Source organism: Manacus candei, unplaced genomic scaffold, assembly GCF_025592945.1.
Source record: "Manacus candei isolate 608988 ecotype Guabito, Panama unplaced genomic scaffold, ASM2559294v1 h1tg000095l, whole genome shotgun sequence".
NCBI classification, from domain to species: Eukaryota; Metazoa; Chordata; class Aves; order Passeriformes; family Pipridae; genus Manacus; species Manacus candei.
Genome location: NW_026138143.1, coordinates 2,959,382 through 2,981,151, shown reverse-complemented (window position 1 = coordinate 2,981,151; position 21,770 = coordinate 2,959,382). Strand labels below are relative to the sequence as shown.

General features: G+C 37.1%; 1 protein-coding gene across 18 annotated transcripts in view; it reads right to left on the bottom strand.

Moving 5' to 3' along the window:
• Positions 1-21,770, bottom strand: part of ARPP21 (cAMP regulated phosphoprotein 21) — a 288,954-nt gene that overhangs the window by 115,832 nt on the left and 151,352 nt on the right. The window contains exon 1 of one of the 18 annotated variants that reach the window (XM_051768571.1): positions 20,720-21,001. The exons of 16 other annotated variants lie outside the window; for them this stretch is intronic. The gene's annotated coding sequence lies outside the window, so the exon portion shown is untranslated. Of the gene's footprint in view, positions 1-20,719; positions 21,002-21,770 lie in introns of those variants that run through there. One more of the 18 variants, XM_051768565.1, reaches the window with a different exon arrangement.

The following is a 21,770-nucleotide window of genomic DNA, read 5'->3' as shown; positions in this document are numbered from 1 at the left end:
TTATAGCAAATTAACCAAAATTATTGTAAATGTAATACCGGGCTGTTGATTACAAATCATCCTGCTGCTCTATAAAAACTCCTCTTAATTTAAATGGGAGTCGTAAGAGGAGGAGGATGGTAGAAAACCTGAAGAATTACAGTAATGCTGACTCTGACAATGAAACTATCTTCTTCAACTGAGCAGAAATAATCAGACCCTTGCATCACCAGTCTCGATCAATCTTCCTGGTTCTGTACATTACATATGAAAGTCTTCATTTGTCTGACAGCTAAAACATTCAAGCATTAAGATCAAATCAAACATGATAAAAGAAGGATGAGACTGAAAGCAGGCTAAAAGGAGATGACTTACTGCTCAGGAGTCCCACCACTAGACAAGTGAACAGAGCAAGACTTGCTATGCTGCCATAGCAGCTTGGTGAGGTCAGCTTCAGCAATCATTGCAAGTTTACTTCTGCTCAGTTCAGGGTTTTAATAACATTCCTGGTATCTACATGCTGTAGCCTTGGCACAGAAACTGTTAATTGTATGGCAGTACAAGAACCAAAGGCTTGCTAGATTGCAAAATGGCACGATGCTACACATCCGTCAAACAGAAATGTAATTTAAGTATCCTTTTACGTGTGTCTGTAAGCCAAGAAAGTAATATTTCCATCTGTTTATCTAAAAACATTTATCAGAGATCATTTGGAATGAACTGAGGTGCAACATGGCTATAATGGAGCTCACTGTTTTAGTCTTTTCATTTCGCTACATACTGTTATTCATTTCTTCTTGTATCAGTTTCCATTAAATGAAGGAGGTTGCTATGCAGTGTTCACAGGGATACCAGGATGGCATTCATGACCTGATTTTTATCACCAGTGGGCAGAGAAAAAAATTTGCATGCAAAAGGAAAAAAAATACATTAATGTTACATTTCAAAAGAGATTTTAAAAACACAGAAGTCAAGATTTTCAAAGTGATGGCTCCCACAGCATGCATAATGTGTTATAAAAAATATTCCGTATTGCTATATTCTATGTTTTATGCAATTTAGCCTAGTTATGATCGTTGTGGGAACCATAAGCAGCCACCCTGACAGTTTCATTCTCAACTGCAATGTTGCACTAATGGAGTTTTGGTACTTAATTTCCTTGTTTGTTTCAAAAATGAGGGAGGAAAAGAAAGGAAAAGATGCAAGGAAATAGGGCAAGAAAAAGGAGGAGGAATATTATCATTTCTATGTGTTGTAATTATTTAAGTCCATGGTGATTTTGGTATTTAAAAAGAGCTGAGAGCACCAAGTATTAGGAAAAGCAGTACTTACACTAATATGCTTTTAAAACCCCATGCAGACAAATCTGCTATCCCTGGTATTTATTACTCTGCTATGGAAAGTGCAATGGGCACTAACACCAACACCGTTAGATCCCCTTTATTGCGTCCCCAGTTCCAAATGCAGCCAGGCAAGAAAAGACCTGTGTCTCCTGGACAACTTAAAGACCTTACACTTTCCATTAGCAGGCCATAGCAAGACCTTCTCTAGTCAAAAGGAAAATCTTCAGTCTACAACAATATGATACCAAAAATAATACTAAATGACAAAGGACTCTGAAGACAGGCAAATTCAGTGCAAAGGTCTATGGCCTAACTTATTTTTGTAAGACATACAAAAAGGCATTATCTTGTACCTCTTATGACATTTGCTGCTCCATGTTATTTATTCAGTTTGCAAGTTTATTACTTTCCCATACCCATTTCATCTTCTCGATATAGACAAAGCCTATGAAACTGTACAACTCTTAAATCAGCAGGACTTGACTAACCTTTTAAGTACTACTACAACAACTCTGAACACTAACCATTATGACTTCTAGTTTCAGAGACCATTCTCAAAAAAAAAAAAAAAAACCAAACCAAAAGTAAACAAAAAAATCCAAAAAAACCCCTCCACACCAAAAAACCACAAAAAAAACACTAAACAGCCCCAATCCCACCAAACTCATTCTTGTCTGAAGAGCTTTGTATTTTTATATGTAAGTTTTGCAGTTCATCCCCCAACCCTGAGTTTCCCATCCATTTAGACTCAGAGCAATTATTAAAGAGTAAAAAATTCTAGTCACTGGACAAGTATTCCTTTGCCTGTTTTCTCCTATAAAAATATCCAGACACACTGCTGCTTCTGAAATTCCAAATTTCAAAGCCACGAAAGGCTAAGAAATGCCTGATTTTCTTTTATAAGTTTATTTGAAGAACAAGAAATCGAGAGGGAGTTTACTGTTCTTTCATTTTTTCCTTCATGTGGCTTTTTCCAGTCTTTAGCTGAACCATTACCATCTCAAAGCCAGACAAGTTTTAGCCTGTCTCTAGTCTAACTGGATATCTAACAATAAAAAATCTGAGGCTCTTTACATTTGTATATGACTGTGGCCAAAGACAGGTGCTAAGGTTGCCAAGTGTAATTGCTCACATGTTACTTTATGTCTAATCTTGCATTTTTTTGTCATACAACCAAAGGTTAGAATTTGGAAGATTAATAGTCTCCTAAAGATATTATCGGATAGAATTGCCTAAATTTTAACTGCTAGGTTCAGCTAAGGGTCTTTCTTGTTTCTTGGAAACCTTCTTTCTGGGAAACATTTAGACCTTACAAAATCAAAATACCAAGGCACTGACAGAGGATATAAATAGTGAGACAGACTAAGCAGCCTCCAGCATCCATACTGGTGGCTTGACAACTCAGAATGGAATAATGAGGCAGGACTTGTTGGAGTGTTAACTGAGTGAAACTTGTTCTAGTCATACTAGTCTACCAAAAACGTCACCTCTCTCAAACATACTTTCTCTGACTAATAAAACTTCTAGAAAACTAACAAGTCCCAAAATATTTACCTATCTACCCGAAACCACTTACAGAATCAAGCTTCATTCACTGCAAGTGGCTTGTCACCCATTTTCCAAAACCAAAGACAGAATAGCCATAGCAGGAGAAAAGTCAGTGATGGATCTTTTCAATGATGGTTTTAAAACCAACAGTGAAGGAGAAGCCCAACACTTGTAAATATTCTGTCTAGTGTGTGCAATTATGATCCACTGCTTGAAATTGTTGAGATCAAAATGCCACAACAAGAAATGTTCATATTCATCAGGACTGGCCCAATTCTTGGCTATCTTGTCATCTACCCAAAAATCTTTCATCTCTCACATTCTGGCTACAATCAGAGCATGACAAGACTATTACTTTTCTGAAATCTCTGGCATGTAGACATATTTATACCTAGCCTAAGAAATGAAGAATCTTGACATTTCAGTATGTTGCACATGCACAAATGAGACACATTAATTTGCTATGTATATGGCTGCCTAAAAACATTCTTGTCATCTTACGATATACAGAACTAAGAGTATTGGCAAGAACATTTTGCAGTATTTAAAAACCAAACCAAGAAAGAAAACACAAAGTAAAACAAGTAATACGAAGGTATTCTTACTCCTGTAACTTTCCACAAATCAATTAACTACATTTAAGTTCATCAATATCATAATAAAGGTATCAATCTGAAGACATAAGTTCATTGGGAAATGCTTTCTCACTGACTGTTAGGAAGAATCTGACTTATCTTCTTGAAAAATCCCACTGATGATGCATGTCTCCCATGCTTAGCTGCATGAATGTGGATCTCTGCCTCTATTTCTCCATCTGCCCCCCATGCCAGTTCAATGTAAAGAACCTTTTTTCAGTGTGTGGGACTAAAAAGGGAAGAGTTTGATCTTGGTCTAAACTCTAATCACAACTGCAAAATATAACTCTTATGGATATCTCATAAGGGAGACTAGAATCAGTCTTTTAAAACAATTTGTAACAATTTTTTACTCCTCAAAAGGCTTTTCAATATAAAAACTTTGGAAGCATGAAGTCTAAGAGCAGAGATATTAAGAGAGGCAGTTCCAATATTTTTGGTGGGTACCACCACTAGCATCAAAACATAGGTTAATCCCTGGAGAATGACAATACACTTGGCTGTCCAAGCATCATTTGTAGAGCACTGTAAAATGTCTTGCATACCACTGGTAGTGCACACACTGCTAGAAGACCTCCTCTAGAGGATATTCTTTCCCTTCCCTTCATTATCAGATGCTTTTCCATTGTCCTCTGTACTGTAAGAAAGATATCTCAAATGTTTAACTTCTGGATAGACACTTTTTTGGGTTGCCAAGGGTTCAAATGCAATAGGAGAAACCTGTTTCAATTTCAATGAAAGTAATTTTCTCAGTATGGGAACATTTAATATCTTGTAACAATTGATTCAAATATCAGACTGCACTAACTCCTTGCCACAGTAGAATTAACAGTATTCCAGCTGAAGTTGTGATTGCCAAAGCTACTGTTCCAATCCTCCCACTCCACCATCCTGTGTGGCTGCTGGCTTTAATTCCACCCATGTATTATACACATCGTATTAGGGGCCTCGAGATCCACTTACCTTCTTCTGTTCTGAAAATACTTCCACTGAAACTAAAGCTCTTCTCATTTAAGTAGAAACACTGAAGAGTTTGCACAAGCGATGTGACAAAACTAACCAAAACATAACAAAGCATTCTAGCAACTTTTACAAATTCTCTCAAAGTAAAAATGTCTGCATAATTTTCCTTTACATCCACTTCTTCAGTTTTATAATCCCTTATGAAAAATGCTTGTTGACTTATTATGCTAAATATCAGTCCAAGTATGTGAACCAGTACGGTACAAGAACGAATTTCATATACCTAGTTGAAATCTCTGGCAATTCACAACAGGGAATAAATAAAAAAAAAAAAAAATAAAAAAAAAAGAATTACATAGTAATATAGACCCTGAGGTCTGAAGGGATAATTTAAGTACATTAAATTTATTTTTGTTTCAAGAGACACAACATAAAACTTCTTTCAATGGTCTTTAGTTCCTCTGCCAAGCACTTCTCTGAGTATGTTCCAAACTCAAAATTACCTCCCAGGAGAGTATCTCAGGTTGGAGCTTTCTTTCATTGTTTCTGGGTTTGCCCCTATATTATAGATTATTGGTTCCAGATGTGAACTGGGGATGGTAAAAAACCTTACAACTACCACATTTTTTGTTTTCTTGGTCCTTTAGGAGATTCTCTAGGAACTGATGGGAGTCAATTTTCATCTACAGAATGTCTCTTGGGCAAGCCTGATCTCAAGGACATACCATAAAACTTACAGATCTTTTTCTCTCCCAAAATGTTTGTGGACCTTTCTTACTGTGCCAGTTTAGTGAAATCACTGAACGTTTATGTGGTAATTCGGAGCCTTTGAATATCTTCAGAAAATAAAGAAACAAAAGAACCTTATGGGACCCATCTTTTTTAAATGAAAAGTGGTATTCCAATACTGATACTGGAGGCTTTGGGGTATTTGGTTGTGTGTTTGCTTTTTTTTGTAAACACCAACATTACACGTGTGCAACTGGTGTGCACCCATAATTTTCAAGATACAGAAATGCCATTAGTTTACCTTGTTACATTTAACCTAATCATTTTCATGCTTTCCTTCTCTCTTCACTCTATTTTACAGCTCATGATCACAGTGAATAGAAAAATTTAATTACAGGGAAGTACAGCTAAGCATTGCATATACATACTTGTGAATATGTACACAAGAAATCTGAGCATGAGTAAACCAAGGCAAAACAAGTCACAAAAATGACTGCAGTTGTATCTATTTTCACATGGTTCTGTGAAACCTAATGTCAGCTGCATATCATCCTACTGGGGACAAAGGGGTAGTAATGTCTTGTAACCACTGAAAAACACATGTAATTTAACACTAAAACTCATAACTGTTTTAACAGATCAGACCTAAATTTTTACAGCATGAAGTCCTAAAGAAATACTTATGATGACTAAATAGCAACACATATGGAAGACTATTTATGCTTCTGACAAACTCCAAGTATAAATTTACTGAATGCAAGTGTACTTTCAGTTCCTCAGACGATGGATATATGTTCTCATCAGACAATCAGAAAACCAACACAACAGTCTGTAGCTCAATCTATACTTCACCTCAATAGGAAGATACTGTCTTTTGGCTCTACTGGTTGATATAAAAGGTTTTATCAGGCATTCTTCCCTTTCAAAGAGCAAATTAATGCTAAATATATTGATGTTTTACTGGCACCACAGGCTTGTTTTATCACCAAATCTAACTAGCCATCTGTTTTTTTCAAAATTTAAAATGCATTACACATTTTCAACATAAGAAACTATTAAAAGAAGTGAACAAAGAACTCTGTGTAACAGAAAAGCTGCTCTTGCACAGACAGGGAAGACCAAATAGGCATAGGGATGTTACCTGATTCGCAGAGGCGTGGGAAATGGGTAATCTCATGATCAGAAATATCAGAAAATTCAAAGGGACTCAAGGGCAGAGAATCAAGGCATTATTGAAAACAAAGAGAGAAATACTGGCTGGAGCTAGCTGTAGCAAGAAGAAAACTGTAAACTTTCCAATAGTACGAGAAAACTTGGAGATTAGAGAAGCCCAATGCTCCAGGGCAGCTGGAAAAGAAAAAGGACAACTGCTGTTTTAAATTAAACCCTTCTTTTACATTGAGAACAAAATTGGAAAAACGATTAGCACACTTGTCCCAGCCACTCATCAATAGTTTGTACCTCCTCGGATAGGAGGATGCAAACTCTGGCACACCGGAGGGTAGTCGCTGCACAGCTACTCCTCAAAATGAACCTGCAGCAGCACTGAGAAAAATTGTAAGAAAAGCCTGAAGTTTATGGGAGGAAGCAGTTATAGGAGAAGTAAGTGCTTTAGTAAGATGGAAGCAAAATTAAATTTTTACCTAGGAGCCATTGATTTAAGCAATAGCTACGTGTACAACTCAGTGACATGAAAAACTGGTTGTCTCAGCCACAAACTTCAGAGATGTCCAGGCCACATCCAAGAGTGGAACTGTGATGCCATAGCAGAAGTCAGTGGAAGCTTAAAGGTAAAAGCCAGGACCTCTCATACATACAGAGCCCAGCAAACCAGAAAACACCTGGTTTTAAGTCACTTCTGTATGTCAGCCTCCTGAAAAATCCTGTCAAGTGAAAAATAACAGTTTCTAATGCAAACTAAGAGTCTCAAGATAAAAGTTACAAAGACCACAGATGAAAAAGCCAATTAAAGTCTTATATACCTACACAATCTTTATATCACACATTTTCTTGATACACTGAAAAAGTTATTGAGAAAAATATTTTCATTCCAACAATAAAACAGATAAAGAATTCATTTTTAATAGTGATTATTTTAGATTCATGGCTGTGTCAGGAAAACCAGTGGTTTTTAAAGATTGAATGGAACTTAGCATAGGTGATTAGAAATTATTGTTGCTTCTTAAAAGAAGCATATACATACTTGCTGTATAGAATGCTTTTATATATATATACATACTGTGTATATATATATATATATATATACATACTGTATAGAATGCTTTTATAAGCATTCTATACAGAGTGAAAATAAAGGCACAAAAGGGGAATTCACATGTCTATGACAAAGCAGGTCATGTCTACTTTGCAACTTTTTCAAAAGCTTCCCTCTCAAAAAGTTTTGTCTATTAAACTTTGACCTGCAAAATAAAAAGCTGACTATGTCAGTGAAAGCTGTGTGCAACACTTAAACCTGGCATTTTTGTATGTGTTCTTATTACTTGTACATATCATCAGTTCAAACAATGGTGGGGTTTTTGTTTGTTTTGGTTTTTTTTTAATCTATTCTGGTAAGGGCAAACCCTGAATATGTGCTATACATAAGCACATGTTTCTAGACTTAGAATATGAAATAAACCAGCTGAAAGAAAACTATTAATTGTTTCAAGCTTTGCCTCAGGGACTAAAACTCTTAATCTTAACATGGTTGTGACTTTATTTTTCAAATTCTATTTATCTTGTGCCTGTTCAAATGCTTCAGCATTATCACCTGCTCAAACTGAAACATGTTATCACACGATTTATCTGGAGAAGAATCAGTAAATAAAGGCAGTAATGCCCAACACTGACAGCAGACAATAACTGCAGCCATAGAAAAGTGTCTTCATATTTGCTGCAGACTGCACCCAAATAATAATTGTAACTAAGCTAACTTATGCAGTTATCATAACTGGATTGTAGCTGCCAATATAAGTCCAACAGAGTCAAATTGCATGCTCCTGTTGTACCAGACTTTAAAAGGCCATCATCTTCAATTAGAAGGAAAAAAAACCAACAAACCACATTCAGAGGAATGAGAGTATAAAAAGTATTTCCTTTCAGATGAGGACACCGAGGAATACAGAGGTTAAATGAGCAGTGAAGTTGGTCAAAACAAGAGCTAGATGGGTAACCAACATCCCCTTTCCCAGGTACATGTCCAGCATTCTCCACCATCTTCCACTCTCCAGCACCCCTTTTATAACAGACACTTTTGTGGCAGGTAGTGAATGTGTGTATATGAAAATGAGCCACTAATGAAAATGAAGGATATTTAAAAACATTATTTTGTCTATACATGAAGATGTAGGGCACATAACAAGAAACCTAGAACCTCAGCATCTTAACAACAGTAATAACAATCTGGAAAAACCTTCTTTGCTTTTCTACGACCAACTTCTTGAAGTACATTACAATTAACTGTAGCCTCTAAATAAAACTGTTTTAGAAACTACTACTCCAAGATAGTAGGTAGGAAAGTGAAAGAACAAGATAAATGCTTTTATTTATGCAAAATGGATCTACAGGATCCATTTTGTTATAAATCTTATTAGACTGAAATATCACTTACAAATCATTTATAATAATGGCTCAGATTCATTACCTCCTAAGAGAAACGAACTAAGAAACAAGCATCATGCAAGCCTGCATAAAACTGACAATAAGGATGAGGGGAAACAGCTAATAATATCAGCATATAAATGGTAAAGTGATGGCATTTTAGTTATCTACAACAAATGCAGTATTGAAAGTGGACTGTTATTCTTCACATTTCTTCTACTGGCATGATTAGCAGTGACTACACTTCTCAAACCACCTCTTCATATTTCACTTACAAGGAAGAGTATTTCTCTGGGGTGTCTTGAGGCTTGACTACATCAGCTGCACACCCATTACAGCACACTACAGAGTATCAATGCAAGCTGAACAAGGCAATCAGTGAGGGCAATCAGTTCAATTTCACTTCAAGACGGCTTTCATTACCCGACTTAGAATTCGCTCCCAGTGCTTTACAAAGCCTTGCTGGGAATGTTCACTTGTACCATGGGTTTTATCCTCACTGCCTCCCACGTATTACAGCTGCCAACAGTGTGGATGTACTTTGGGTCACCGCAGTTAGAGGTTGGACAGCTTGAGTAGTCCAAATGATGACAAAAGTGCATCTTTTGTTTAAAAACAATTCCTTTTGTATTGTTTTCTTCTTCTATTTCCTCCCCAAATTAATCTTTGTTACAAAGTTGCACAGTGATGAGACATGGTTGGCTGCCTGTTCTCCTTCCAGAGGGACATTCATACTTCTTAAAGCTGAATGTGAGAAAGGGAAATTTACTGCTGGATAATGTTCAGGGGAAAAAAACTCAAACAAACAAAACCCCCCAAAACAAAACCCAAACAAAACCAAACAAACCTACCAAAACAAGCAAACAACCCCCCCCCCCCCAAGGAAACCCCAAACAAAGAAACTTGAACAATGGGAATTCTTATTGCTCTCATATCTTTCTCCAAGTTACTATCTCATGGTAGACTATTCTCCTCTTGAAAAAGCTTCATCCTTCTCACTGAAAACACACCCCTTTATCTGCCTTTCCTATTGGAAAATGTATTTTTTGGGAAAGCTGATGTTTTTTGTGACATTATTAGTATGGCATGCAACTTGCCAACTTATGCTATCTGTAGCACTTGAATTTGTAGCTATTCCCGCTGTCAGAAAGGCCCCTTTTAAAGACACAAATATTTTTAAAAAGTCTTCACTGAAAAAGAATAACACCAAATTATCCAAATAACCTCAGACAGGCATTTGAAAAATCTGTCCCTTCCTGAAAAAAATAAAAAAACCAAAACAAACATGTCATAGTATTTCACTGACTGTAGCACAAAATACTTTAAAAGGCAGCAGCGCTCTTTTTCCACTGGTAACTTAGTGAATGCATCCTCTCTTGACAGACTAGTAAGCCAATTTATAAAAGGGTCTCCTTTGGTTTCTTGAAGTAAACAGGCATTTTATGACCATCACGCCCATCACCTGTAGACTGTGCAGAGCTGAGAAGAACAGGTCTCCAATGGCCCCATGACCACTGGCAGACTGTTTCCGCATGCACACACTACACAGCCAGGCATCAGTAGCAGCCCAGTGTCATCCTCATTTTAAGCTTGGGAGTTTACTCGCTGTTTTTTCCCCATATCTTGTTTTTACCAGAATGCCAGAAAAAAAAATAAATTTCCAACAATAAAGCTCTGCTTCATTTAGCTGACACTAGCGAGCACAAGATGGGATGCTCAAGACTGCATGTTGCACCTACAGTCATTCTACTGGGCTGAAGAACGTAACTTTGTAATACAAATAATATTACTTTTATAGCAGCTTCCCCTACCATATAACAGGAGTTCACCTGTTTCAATGTCTAAAGTGCAGAAGAAAGATGATAACAAGTGTTATGCCTCTCTGTCTTCCACATGCAATCCAATTGTTCTGTCCACTGCATCAGAAAGGCAGTTAAGTAGCAGACCAACAATGGAGTTATTTGGGAAAAATTCCAAAAAACAAATGTTGGATCTTGAACTTAAGAGACCACAAAATACGTCGAGGCACATTTTGGAAGCATCTTCTAGCCACACCAGCTTCCTGCTACAGAAACAGAATCCTGCTGCATATTTCTCTGATTTGCAACAATAGGGTTATATGGACTATCATTTTCATCCCTTTATTTGCAAGGATTAAGATTAGAGAATTAAGTCAATAAAAGCGAGAGCTTTCCTTCAGTCAACTTAAACCTAGGCTATGTGAAAAAACTAGTCCTTCTCACTGCATTCCAATTATGTGGTACTACAGACATTTGTACCCATGCTTTTAAAAATCACAAATCATCTCCTTAGCAAACAACTGAACTCAAGAATTCAATTATTACCAAGGACATAGAGAAAAGCACTGGCACCATGATTTGTGGAATAAACAGCTTGTTAACATGACATCCTTCTCAAACATGGAATGACTCCACATAACACAGAATTTTGTCTTTAAATGGGAAGAAATTTCTTCAGTGCATGCTGCCTGAGAGCTAACTGAGCTGACTGTCCACCAGTCTGGAAATTAACCCATTAAAAGAAACAAAAAATCAGTTCATAACTACTATACATCATCTGTTCAGACTACTGCCACCATTTCTTTATTAGGTTTCAGAACATTTAGAATGTTACTTTCATAATAAAGTGACAGAGTACAGTGAGCAATTAGTGAACTAGGCACGAATAGGAATCAGATTACTGAAAAACAAATAACTGAATTAAATCCGTAATTGGCAGCTGAATACAGGCACTTCTCCTGCCATCTCAGCAATGAGGGAAAAAAAAAAATCAAAGCAAAGCAAAACAAAACAACCACCACCACCACAGGAAAAAATAAATTTCAGTTTTCACGTGATGGTAGCAAACCATGCTCCTTCAAACTTGTCAGTGACACATTTCAGCCAACAGTTCCTTTACTTCTGTCTTTAGAAGGAGCTTCTATATATTCATTTCACAAAAATGGATTATTTATTTAGTATAGGTCCTGAAATGTGGACAGCTAGATGCCTTCATCAGTAACTATCTTTACAATCAATCAGACTCCTCTGCTTTTGACCAGGCTCTGTGGCCGTGCAATCATTATAATCAAAGTTACGAGAAGAATACGTAACCTTCAGCTTCTGGTGCGGTTTCCAAGCTTACTCAACAAGTGTACAGACATGAAATACAAAATAATTCTCCATATAAGAACTCCAGTCATTTTTCCCTCTTTTCATTGTACAGTCCAGTAACACAGTAAACTGCACCCAACATAATGCATTAGGTGCTGTGCCGCTCACGCCACAGACAGCAGTCCATCTGAAAGGTCAGAGAGCCAACACAAAAAAAGTCTCTGACAACAAACACACTGTCAAAGGCATTTAGTTTGTGTCATTTTCATTACACTTTATTTTCTAAGCAACTGACAAATGCTAAATATATTGAAAATATTACTAATCCCAGAAAAAAAGGAAAATCTACATAAATAGACGGAGAGTACAGGGTTAGGGTTTTCCAGAAGCATCAAACATACACCCAATTATACGGAGCTACTGAACTTGGATGGAGGCCCCAAAAGAACCCAGATCCATTAACATGAGCTGTGTAGATGAAGAAGTTCAAAAGCACAAGGTCTTCTAGATTTCAGCACAAAACCCTTTGTTTCACAGATGCAATCAGAGCAGTTTTGGCACTCCCTCCTTAAAAGATACCAAAACAAAGTCCAAGAAATCTGGGAACTGGCATATTTTGAATAATGATAGTATGCTTAAATAACATGTTTATTATAAACTGTCCAAAAATCTACAGAATTAGGCCATTTTTAAAACTGCAGTACTATATAGTCAATAAATCAAAGGTTTCAACCCTTTCAAACAGAGGCAAGTAACTGATGTAGACGAAGGCAAGAAAAAAAAGCTGGAGAATGTGAGCAAATTATGAAAAACCAAGAAAAGTCAGAAGGGTCAGTTTAACAAAGTAAAATTTGCTTAAGGGGTACAACTTACAAAAGCAAAGACCCAGTATGAAGAATGGTCAGAGGATGTAAGGAGCAGAATAGAGACAACTGATGCAAGTGTGGAAACAGACAGAAAAGAGGCAGAGATATCCACATTAGGGACTGCATGAAATGCATGTATCAAGAAACAAAACAATAAAAGAGTTTATATTGGGACTGCAGTGAATTCCTCCAATATTTGTCTTCCTGCACTTTCAGTAAACTTTAAGTCAGGAAGCTACGGACCAGTTTTTAGGAAGATCCCTTGTTTATATTACACCTAAGGATGCAGTAAATCTCCTAAATTCAGTGTGCTTCACTTCACACATTCTTGTGTTGCCAAAAGAATTTAACATTTGCTCCCCTCAATATTTTTTATTTTCTCTGCAGAGGTTGCAAAGCTACCTGAAATTATCTCCATTTTCCAATTTTATGATGCTTAATAACAACAGCACCTCAAGTTACTGGCCCCAAAGTAAACCGTCTGAGGTCAAGAACAGAGTCCTGGAATTCCTTTTATTAAAATAATCTGTCTGACAGTGAACAGACATTGAAATTGTTTGTACACAGAGTTGATGTTCTGAGGAGCACTGGTATGCTACATCATCTGTCAGCCTCATTCCAACTACTGAGCATAGGTAATAAATATTCTCCTGGAACGTGTCATTTATCTGTGCACCAGAAGTACGTGGGTCACTTACGCTCCTCCTTTGTTATGATCACAGTCAATGCACACTTAGCAAACACATTCCCATGCCATAGAATTCGCTCATAATACACAACAGAATTGCTCAGTCTGCTGTCATTTTATAGGCAAATCAAAGACTTGGCTGTTACTGCAGTTGCTCTGTAATTAGAACTGATTTCATTTTTCCACATATTGAAATTGTGCTGTTTAATCAATAAAATGTTTTGCTAAAAAGTGCTGATATTTTATTGTCATGTTTTCTGACATGCTCTTATATTGATGCAGTTTTATTACAGTTGGCTTTGAAGTGCCTGACAACATTAATAAAGACATGACACAAGTCTATGTTATCAAACAAACACAAACAGGAATAGGTGCCAAAAGAATCTACATTTTGACACTCACTGCCTGGACACTGAATATAACTGTAATGCAGAAAATAGTTAGCAGCAATTCTTTGAACACACGGATCTCTAAGAAATGATCTGTAGAGGAAAAATTGTAATTAGCCTTCATGGGTACAAATTATGTTCTCTGTTCTACTTCCTGGAAAAAAAAAAAAAACCCTGAGGAGTAACAAACACATCAAAGAAATATGTGGCTTTGAAAGAGGTAGGTGCTTGCCGCATCTTCCTCCCGCATTGCGGAAACCATCACGACGAAAGAACGAGTGGACAGGGTGCCTGCAGAACCACAGCCCCACAACTATGGCTGTACGGTTACCGGTAGCATAACCACGGGCAGCTGAAACGCTGCATCAATATTTGTGTCTCAATCTGCTCTTTTTTACCAATCCTTCTCCATTAATAGAAAGCTCCTTATGGAAAGGTGTGGATTTATGTAGTCAGAGGGCACATTATGCTATTTCAGTAAATACTTGACTAATTTATGAGGTACTGGCATGTCAAGAGAAGAGCTATCAAGGATACAAACCAATTTATTCTCATAGAAGAACTGCCTACGTACTAGAGTCCAGGATCTTGTGTGCCTCCTCAAGACTCACCCACCAGCTTCTTGCACCAACTAACCCTGCCTAAGAAGTCTCAGCGTATACTACTGTGGAACTGCCCTCAGACTTTGGCAACAATTTTGTTATCTTCCTTTCTCTCCTGCCAGATAGGGGGCAGAGAGGAGCAATTCTGCAACAGCAAAATCAGAAGATGCAGATCATTTACAACCCCTGAAACCTCAGATTTGAGGAGATTAAGTGTGATTGCAAAGGAGTAGCCACTTTGCCCTGATCCTCAATGCAAAGACAGGGATCGCATCGCACGCATAAGGAATTTTATATTTTTTTAATCAGAAAACAAATTATACTGAAAAGAGGCTACACATCTATATATTTTCTCTTGGTTATTCAAAATTTCAATTACCTAATTTTCAGGGAATATCTCCTAAAAGTCCTACTTCCCTTTGCTGCCCTCCTACTTCTGTTGCCCCATAACCTGATTTCACATCACAAGCAGTACTGCTGCCACTAATCAATCCTCCACTATGCCTCTTACCCCACCACTACCTTATCTCAGCCTCAGATTCTGAGAAGGTTACTTTAGGAAGCAGGTCATTCAAGGACTTCTTTCAAATACAGTAATTTTCACTAGTACATAGATTAAACAAAAGTTGCATTATGCCTCAGTAATAATTCATTGTCTTCTGTATCTAACAGGATTCTTATGCTGCTTGACTTAGCTCTTGTCATTAGAGTTCACTCCATTTTGCTGCTCCGAAGCAGAACAGACTGCTACACCACAGTGGAAATGCATATTGAGACACATAAAGCTGGTAAATTTGTTTTGTTTTCCAACTTCTGTCTATGAGTTAAAGTTTCCCCAAAAATTACACCTGAATAAAACACAGTTTCATTAGCATTTCCTCACAATAGTACATGTTATGAAATACAGCACCTTAAGATGCTCTGTCACTCATTATGCTTTCCTTTTAGATCCACATTCAGAATTTTCCTTTTTTTTTCTTTTTTGTTTTTTTTTTTGTTTGTTTGGTAGGAGAAACACTGATTTTTTTCCTAAAGGAACGAAAACTGAAAGCATGAAAGTCAGACCTTCTCACTTCAGATTTCACAGCTCATAAACCACACAAATTATAAAGCTATGAGACATTTCCTGAGCTTACATTAAAATCTGTAGTGAGCCTTTAGAGTGGACCAATTTATTTGATGTGTTTCTCTTAAAGCTTTTATGACACCATAAACATTTCTGACTCCATGACAAACACTTTATAACGCATTAAGCAACCTCATTTAAACTGCTCTAAATGTTACGCCAATGGCAATGTATTTAGAAATGGAACAGTCACTCGAAAATGGAAAAATCTCAAGGTATAGTTTGAACCACCGCAATATATGATTTACTGCTGTGCAACAGAGGGCAAACCATTCCAAATAAACTTCAGTGGCACCAACACCCAAAAAGCACAAAGTTGGCACATTCTTCACAAGCACATAATGCTGCACCTATTTCACAAGAACGTCAACACCACTAATATTTGCTCCCCAGTAAAACTCCCAATTAATTCAATATATAGTTAAACATTTCACACTAATTAATAACAATTTCATTGTATTCATAAAATGCTTCTAATCACTCCAGTTTATCTTCATTAGCTTCATTCTACTGAGAAGCCTTGCCATCCCTCTTTACTTAGGAACAAATTGTGATAACTTCCTTCACAGTAAAAAAAGCATTATATCGTGAGAAGCTCTTCAGGTCACCAAAAGCAGGATGCATGCATTCCTTGTGAAGAAAAGTAGCACGATCTGGCTCTTATATTTAATAATGAAAATTTACAAAATACTTTTGGTACCAAAGGCACAGGAAAACTTCAGCTCATGAGGCAATAAAAGTACAAATACTGCAACACGATTCATTACTGATGAAATTATTAGCTGTTCAGGCACACTTTTGATAACAGAATTCAAATCCTAGAACATAAAACTAGTTCTGATGATTTTATGAATCCAGTAAAAATCACTACTCTGTGGTTGTAAAAAATGAGATAAACAGAAGCTTGAAAGTAGTTGATTCATATATATTTGATTTTTATGTTTTAGCATTGATTACAAACAGAAGACAAAAATTTTGAGAAATAAAAAGCAGAGTATTTAACTGTGGGAGAAAGGGTATGGGGGTATTTGTTGTTTGTTTTTTTTTTTAAATGCTGAGGTTTTTTTAACACCATCCAGCTGAGCATTTAAGCTTGTCTTTGAATTGAAGGCATCCAATTTAGGAAAAAAGAAGTTTTATCAGCTGGAAGATTTACTAAGCTCCTAGAATTTTAACACAGGTACTGTATAAACAGCTCATAAATAAACCATAGTATTGCCTAAGACTAAATTATGAATATAGCACAAAGCATTAAATTACAAAAACACTTTTATAGGACTTTACTTTCTCATGGTACTACTCTTTGTTAACTGTGACTCTTGGCCTTAAAAGACCAAGATCAGACATCTGATCTTGATGAAGAAGCATATAAGTGTCCCAATTTCCCTGTGAACATTTTCTTTCACTTATAAAAATGTACTTCTCACCTTACATACTTCAGCATCTGCTATGTGAATGTCTGCCCTAAAAACTGCCTTACATGGTTACTGCCTCCATACATTGCCAGTAGCTAGAAAATACTCTAAACCCCTGCTTCAGAAAGTCATTGGATATCCAAATCATAAATTTCAAATTCCCAGCTGTCACCGCCTAACTATGCCTTCTGCATTTCAGCTTAGTCATGATATATGACATTATCACTCTCTTACACTTTATATGTTCTTCAGCATTAACAAAACAACTTGCTTAGTATTCCTTTTGACCATGTTTACCACAGCAGCAATTAATTAATCTAAACAGTCATCACGAACTCACTCCTGTAAAAAGCAATTTTGTTTACTCCTTGTTTCTGTATTTCTCTCTGTATTTAGTTCACTTTTTCCTCTTGGTAACAGGGAATGTAAGTGTAAGGGGGAGGCGGAGAAAAAAAAGTGATGTAACATTTTCATGTAACAGCTTATTACCTATTTAGAACTCTAGAATGATATAACATGGTTTAAAGATCCCACCCTATGACTAAAAAATTATACATTTGAATGAAAGGAGACCTTTTCCGCAACATCTTTTTCCAAGGAACCATAAAGAAGTGTACTTAAGTTGGATTATGAGAAAGCCCGGAAACAACAGTGAAAAAGGAAGAAGTAGCAAGTATCAGCAACATATAAACAGGTGGAAGAGTGCAGCTGTCACAGGACATTATGGAAGTGTTTGCTTGGGGCATTTTCCCTAAAGTGACAAAGAGCTCCAGTACTCTTCCCCTGGAATTAATGCAATTCGTAACTTTGGATTGCGTGTGCCACACATTAAGCATTAATATAGATTATTTACATATTCTTCCAAATGAAGGTGAACTAAGGAAGAACATCGAAGCTTATAGGGAGCACTCTTACATAGGGTCAGTGGCAACGCATCATCCGATTTATCTACTGTAAAACCACTGTATGAGAGAACATGGAATCTAAAACTGGAGTTACCTCAAACATCTAAGCCGCAGCAAAGTCCTATAACTAAGCAGTTTGGACCTTCGGTGACAAACAACTACTTACTTGGCAAGAACCCATCACACATGTTATTTATTAAAAAATTAGTTTTAATTAAAACAGAAAGTATTGTAGTTCTATAGTGTGGTGTCATTTTTATTTCTCTAATAAATTGTCTATAAGTGCACACTAGCATACTCATGCAAACCACAGTGGCTGTTCCACCGATCTGGGTTTAAGTCTCCTTCTTAAGACAGAACCAAGAAAAATATATCCTGTCCATGAACAGTAATTAGTATGTCTACATGAATTTATAGGCACGTTTAATTTACTTATAAAAAAAACCAAACCAGACATGAGTCATTATTTGCACTTCTTTTGAAGTTAAATCCTTGCTAGAAAGGCGTACCATTAAATTACTACGTAAAAAAAAATATTTTAATAGTTACAAACAAACATGTAAATTTATTTACATCTACATGTTTCTGAAAGTCAGTATTGCATGTACAAAGTGGAAAAATTAAAAAACAAAGCAAACACCAGCAATTAATCAGGGAGACTTATCATCCAGGGGTGACCCACTTATAATGCTGGAGACTGGAATAGGTCCCACTTGATGACTGTCAAAAACTAGATGCATGACCTCAGATGGTTTGCATAATTTATCTGCAATTCCATTTACCCAGCCTTAATTGGGGAAAATCTAACTTACCTGGATTGCAGTTTGTCATCAAAATAGAATGTGTCCTAGAAATGCATGTTACCATTCAGATACAAAAGTATTCATACACAACACTTTAAGCCTCCAGAATCAAGTACTCTCCATTGGAACATACAGAGTCTTTGCCATTTATTACTTGTTTGATGAATGTTTCAATCTTCTAGAAGAAAAAGGGAACCATTTGCTTACTACCTGCTGAGAACATTAATATAGCACTTCAAATATAATAAATGAATGAGCAGGGGACCATTGGATTTTGCAAGTTTATTGCATGGTAGTTACATTACTTCTCAACTGGCCAATCTTTAATGATATTTTTGAAACGACATTACTTAACAAAACGCATTTCCTTTAAATAATCATGTACCCTACAAATTGTCTTTAAAACTAAGCAAAGAGATTAGGCTGGGAGCACTCACTGGATCAAGCCGCTCGCTCATTTGTGAGTAGTCCCTATAAACAAGGATTTGCCAATCTGCCAAACTAATTTCCCTACTCTGAAATTAATGTCATCAAAATTGATAATACCACTCAATGTAAGTTACAGATCTCTGCTGTAAGCAGAGAGGTGTTATCATCAGTTGGCGTAAATCTACACTGTTCTTAAAACCAATGGAACTACATCAATTTACAGCTGCTGAATATTTGTCCCCGTGTCTGTTTTTAGCACTGATAAAACCACTGAACAAATTTTAAAGCTCCCATTGACTGTAGCAAGACCAATGCCTAGAGGAGGCAAGAGAGACTACAAGTAAGCCATCCTAGAATTAGTGCACTTTTTCCCTGCTATTAATTCCAAGTTTAAAGTTAGTTGTTAACTTCCTGGGAGGAAGCCAAGAGCACAGCAGATTTTAGAACTTCTTAGGTTTCTTTCATGTAATCCCAGAAATTCTGTTTAATAACAGTGATTTATCAGGCCAAGTCCAGTTTACTGTAATCATGCAAATAACCCCCACAAAGCCCAAAGGAAAAGCAGCACCATCAGGAAAACAGGATCTGGCCCACAGTTTTACTCCAACAGAATGTAGTTTCAAAGTGACTGTTGCACTGATGTTCTCTCCCTGATAGCTATAATTCCACCTGTGTTTAAAATCTCTTTGCATTTCCTCTACCACCCTTATGTAATTTTTCCTTCATAGGTATGATGTGGTGCAACACTTGTCTAAGCAATCCTCACTTGCACACTTAACCCTAGAGTACTCAAAAGGACTAGAATACAGCAAAAAGAAATAATTGCTCGAAAAAGGATTTTGCAGGAGGGGTACTCAGTTGTTTCTTAGACCACCATCCTGTAAAACTGCAGGCAACACAGACAAAATACAGTTGTTTCACAGAAGACATCTTTAATCAAGGCGTGTTTCTCTACACGATTCTAAGTGTATGGATTCTTGCAAATAGCTAACAAACATATTTCTGAGTACAATGAACTAAACAGGGCAGTTTTCAAAAGAATCTCCATGCATCTCACCAAGTGGCATACACCGTAGTTATCTATAGGTATTTTCCCTTACACATAAATAGCAAGAGATTTACAGTCACTTGCATTCTGTAAGCATTGCATGCAACGATGATTTTTAATAGCAACTGAATTAACTGCAAGGAATAAAAACTCAAAACTTCTGCTTCAGGACGCTACTAATAAGAATAAAAATAGTTAATTATTAAAACCAGTTATCAGAAGGAAAAAAAACAACTTCAGATGTTCTTTAGCGCTCCTCCATTGTAAGTTACTTCAATATTTAAAAGAAAAAGAATTAAAATGGAATATTCCTCTTCAACTTAAGCATACCCATACAGAATCAGATTTATCAACAGCACGAAATGATCTCCTACCTACAGTTTGCTTCATGCAACTTTTTAGAAGAACATTTTTTAAAAAATCCTCCTAGACACCACAAAACTGTTCAATTTAAAATCAGCTAATCGATCACCTTTCTGTAAAGCTGCATTTCTTTTCTTTAATGTAATAGAAATATTTGAGGGATTTCCGTTTTTACCTTCGCATTTTTCCTTTTCCAGTATCCATAACCAATCATCGCTCTGCTCTTCCATTATGCTTCATATATTGCAGAGTGAGAAGCATCTTCATTAAATAGTATTAAAAATAGAACACACCCGATCTCCCCACCGGAGCATGCTCTGACAGTGCTGATACCACAGCTTTCAAGGTAACCATGCCCAGCTGGGAACTGAGAGGCAAAGTCAGTGCGAGATTAGCAATTTGCAAGCCCAATTGTGCACACAAACTTGCCTCGATCCGTGACGAAGACTGCTAAAACAGAAATCAGCGTGCAGTTAAAGTATACAACTGAAAAGTTGTAGGTCAGTTTACAGTACGGGTTGGTTCTTTGGGTTTTTTTCCCCTCCCCATCACCCTCGGCTTCAATTGCTTTGTACTTGCCTAAAACGTACATATGCTATTTAGAAGAAGGCGCACCGGGCATGCATCTAGCTCAGCATTGCAACGGCAGAGAAGTCAAACAGATGATGCACAAACACTTGTGTCGCTCTCTAATGTCTTTGTTTCCCCTCCCGGCACATTTACAGCGATGTCACACGGCGGCGGGATGAGTTTTAAGCGAAACCGCACACACCTGGAAGCGCAGAGACACACCTAGCACGTAAAAATGCACTCGAAATCTGAGCGTGTTCCCCCCCGCAGGCTGACACGGTAAATGAAGGCAAAATAAATAACAGCAATTAAACAAGGCTGCGCAATGGCTGCGCTCGATGAGCACGTCTGGGTTAGAGTTACAAGCGATATCGTTTGAGACGCACAGACAAGTAGGCAGAATACACCAAGCGGAGTAACATGAACTGCTTTTTGTGAAAAAAGGACACCTAATAATACGCATGTAACTCCCGAACTGGGACCCTCCTCCACTGCATGCAAAAAGAGATGCTAAGGAAGCACCAAGTAAATCTGTTGCCCTCAAATCGCCACCCTTCAGAACAATGCCAGTCCAAGCAGCCCAGGCTTGCCCTCCAGCAAACACGGCTTTGAAAGGGGATCCCTGGATGCTGTTCACAAATCAGCGAGTAAAAGTT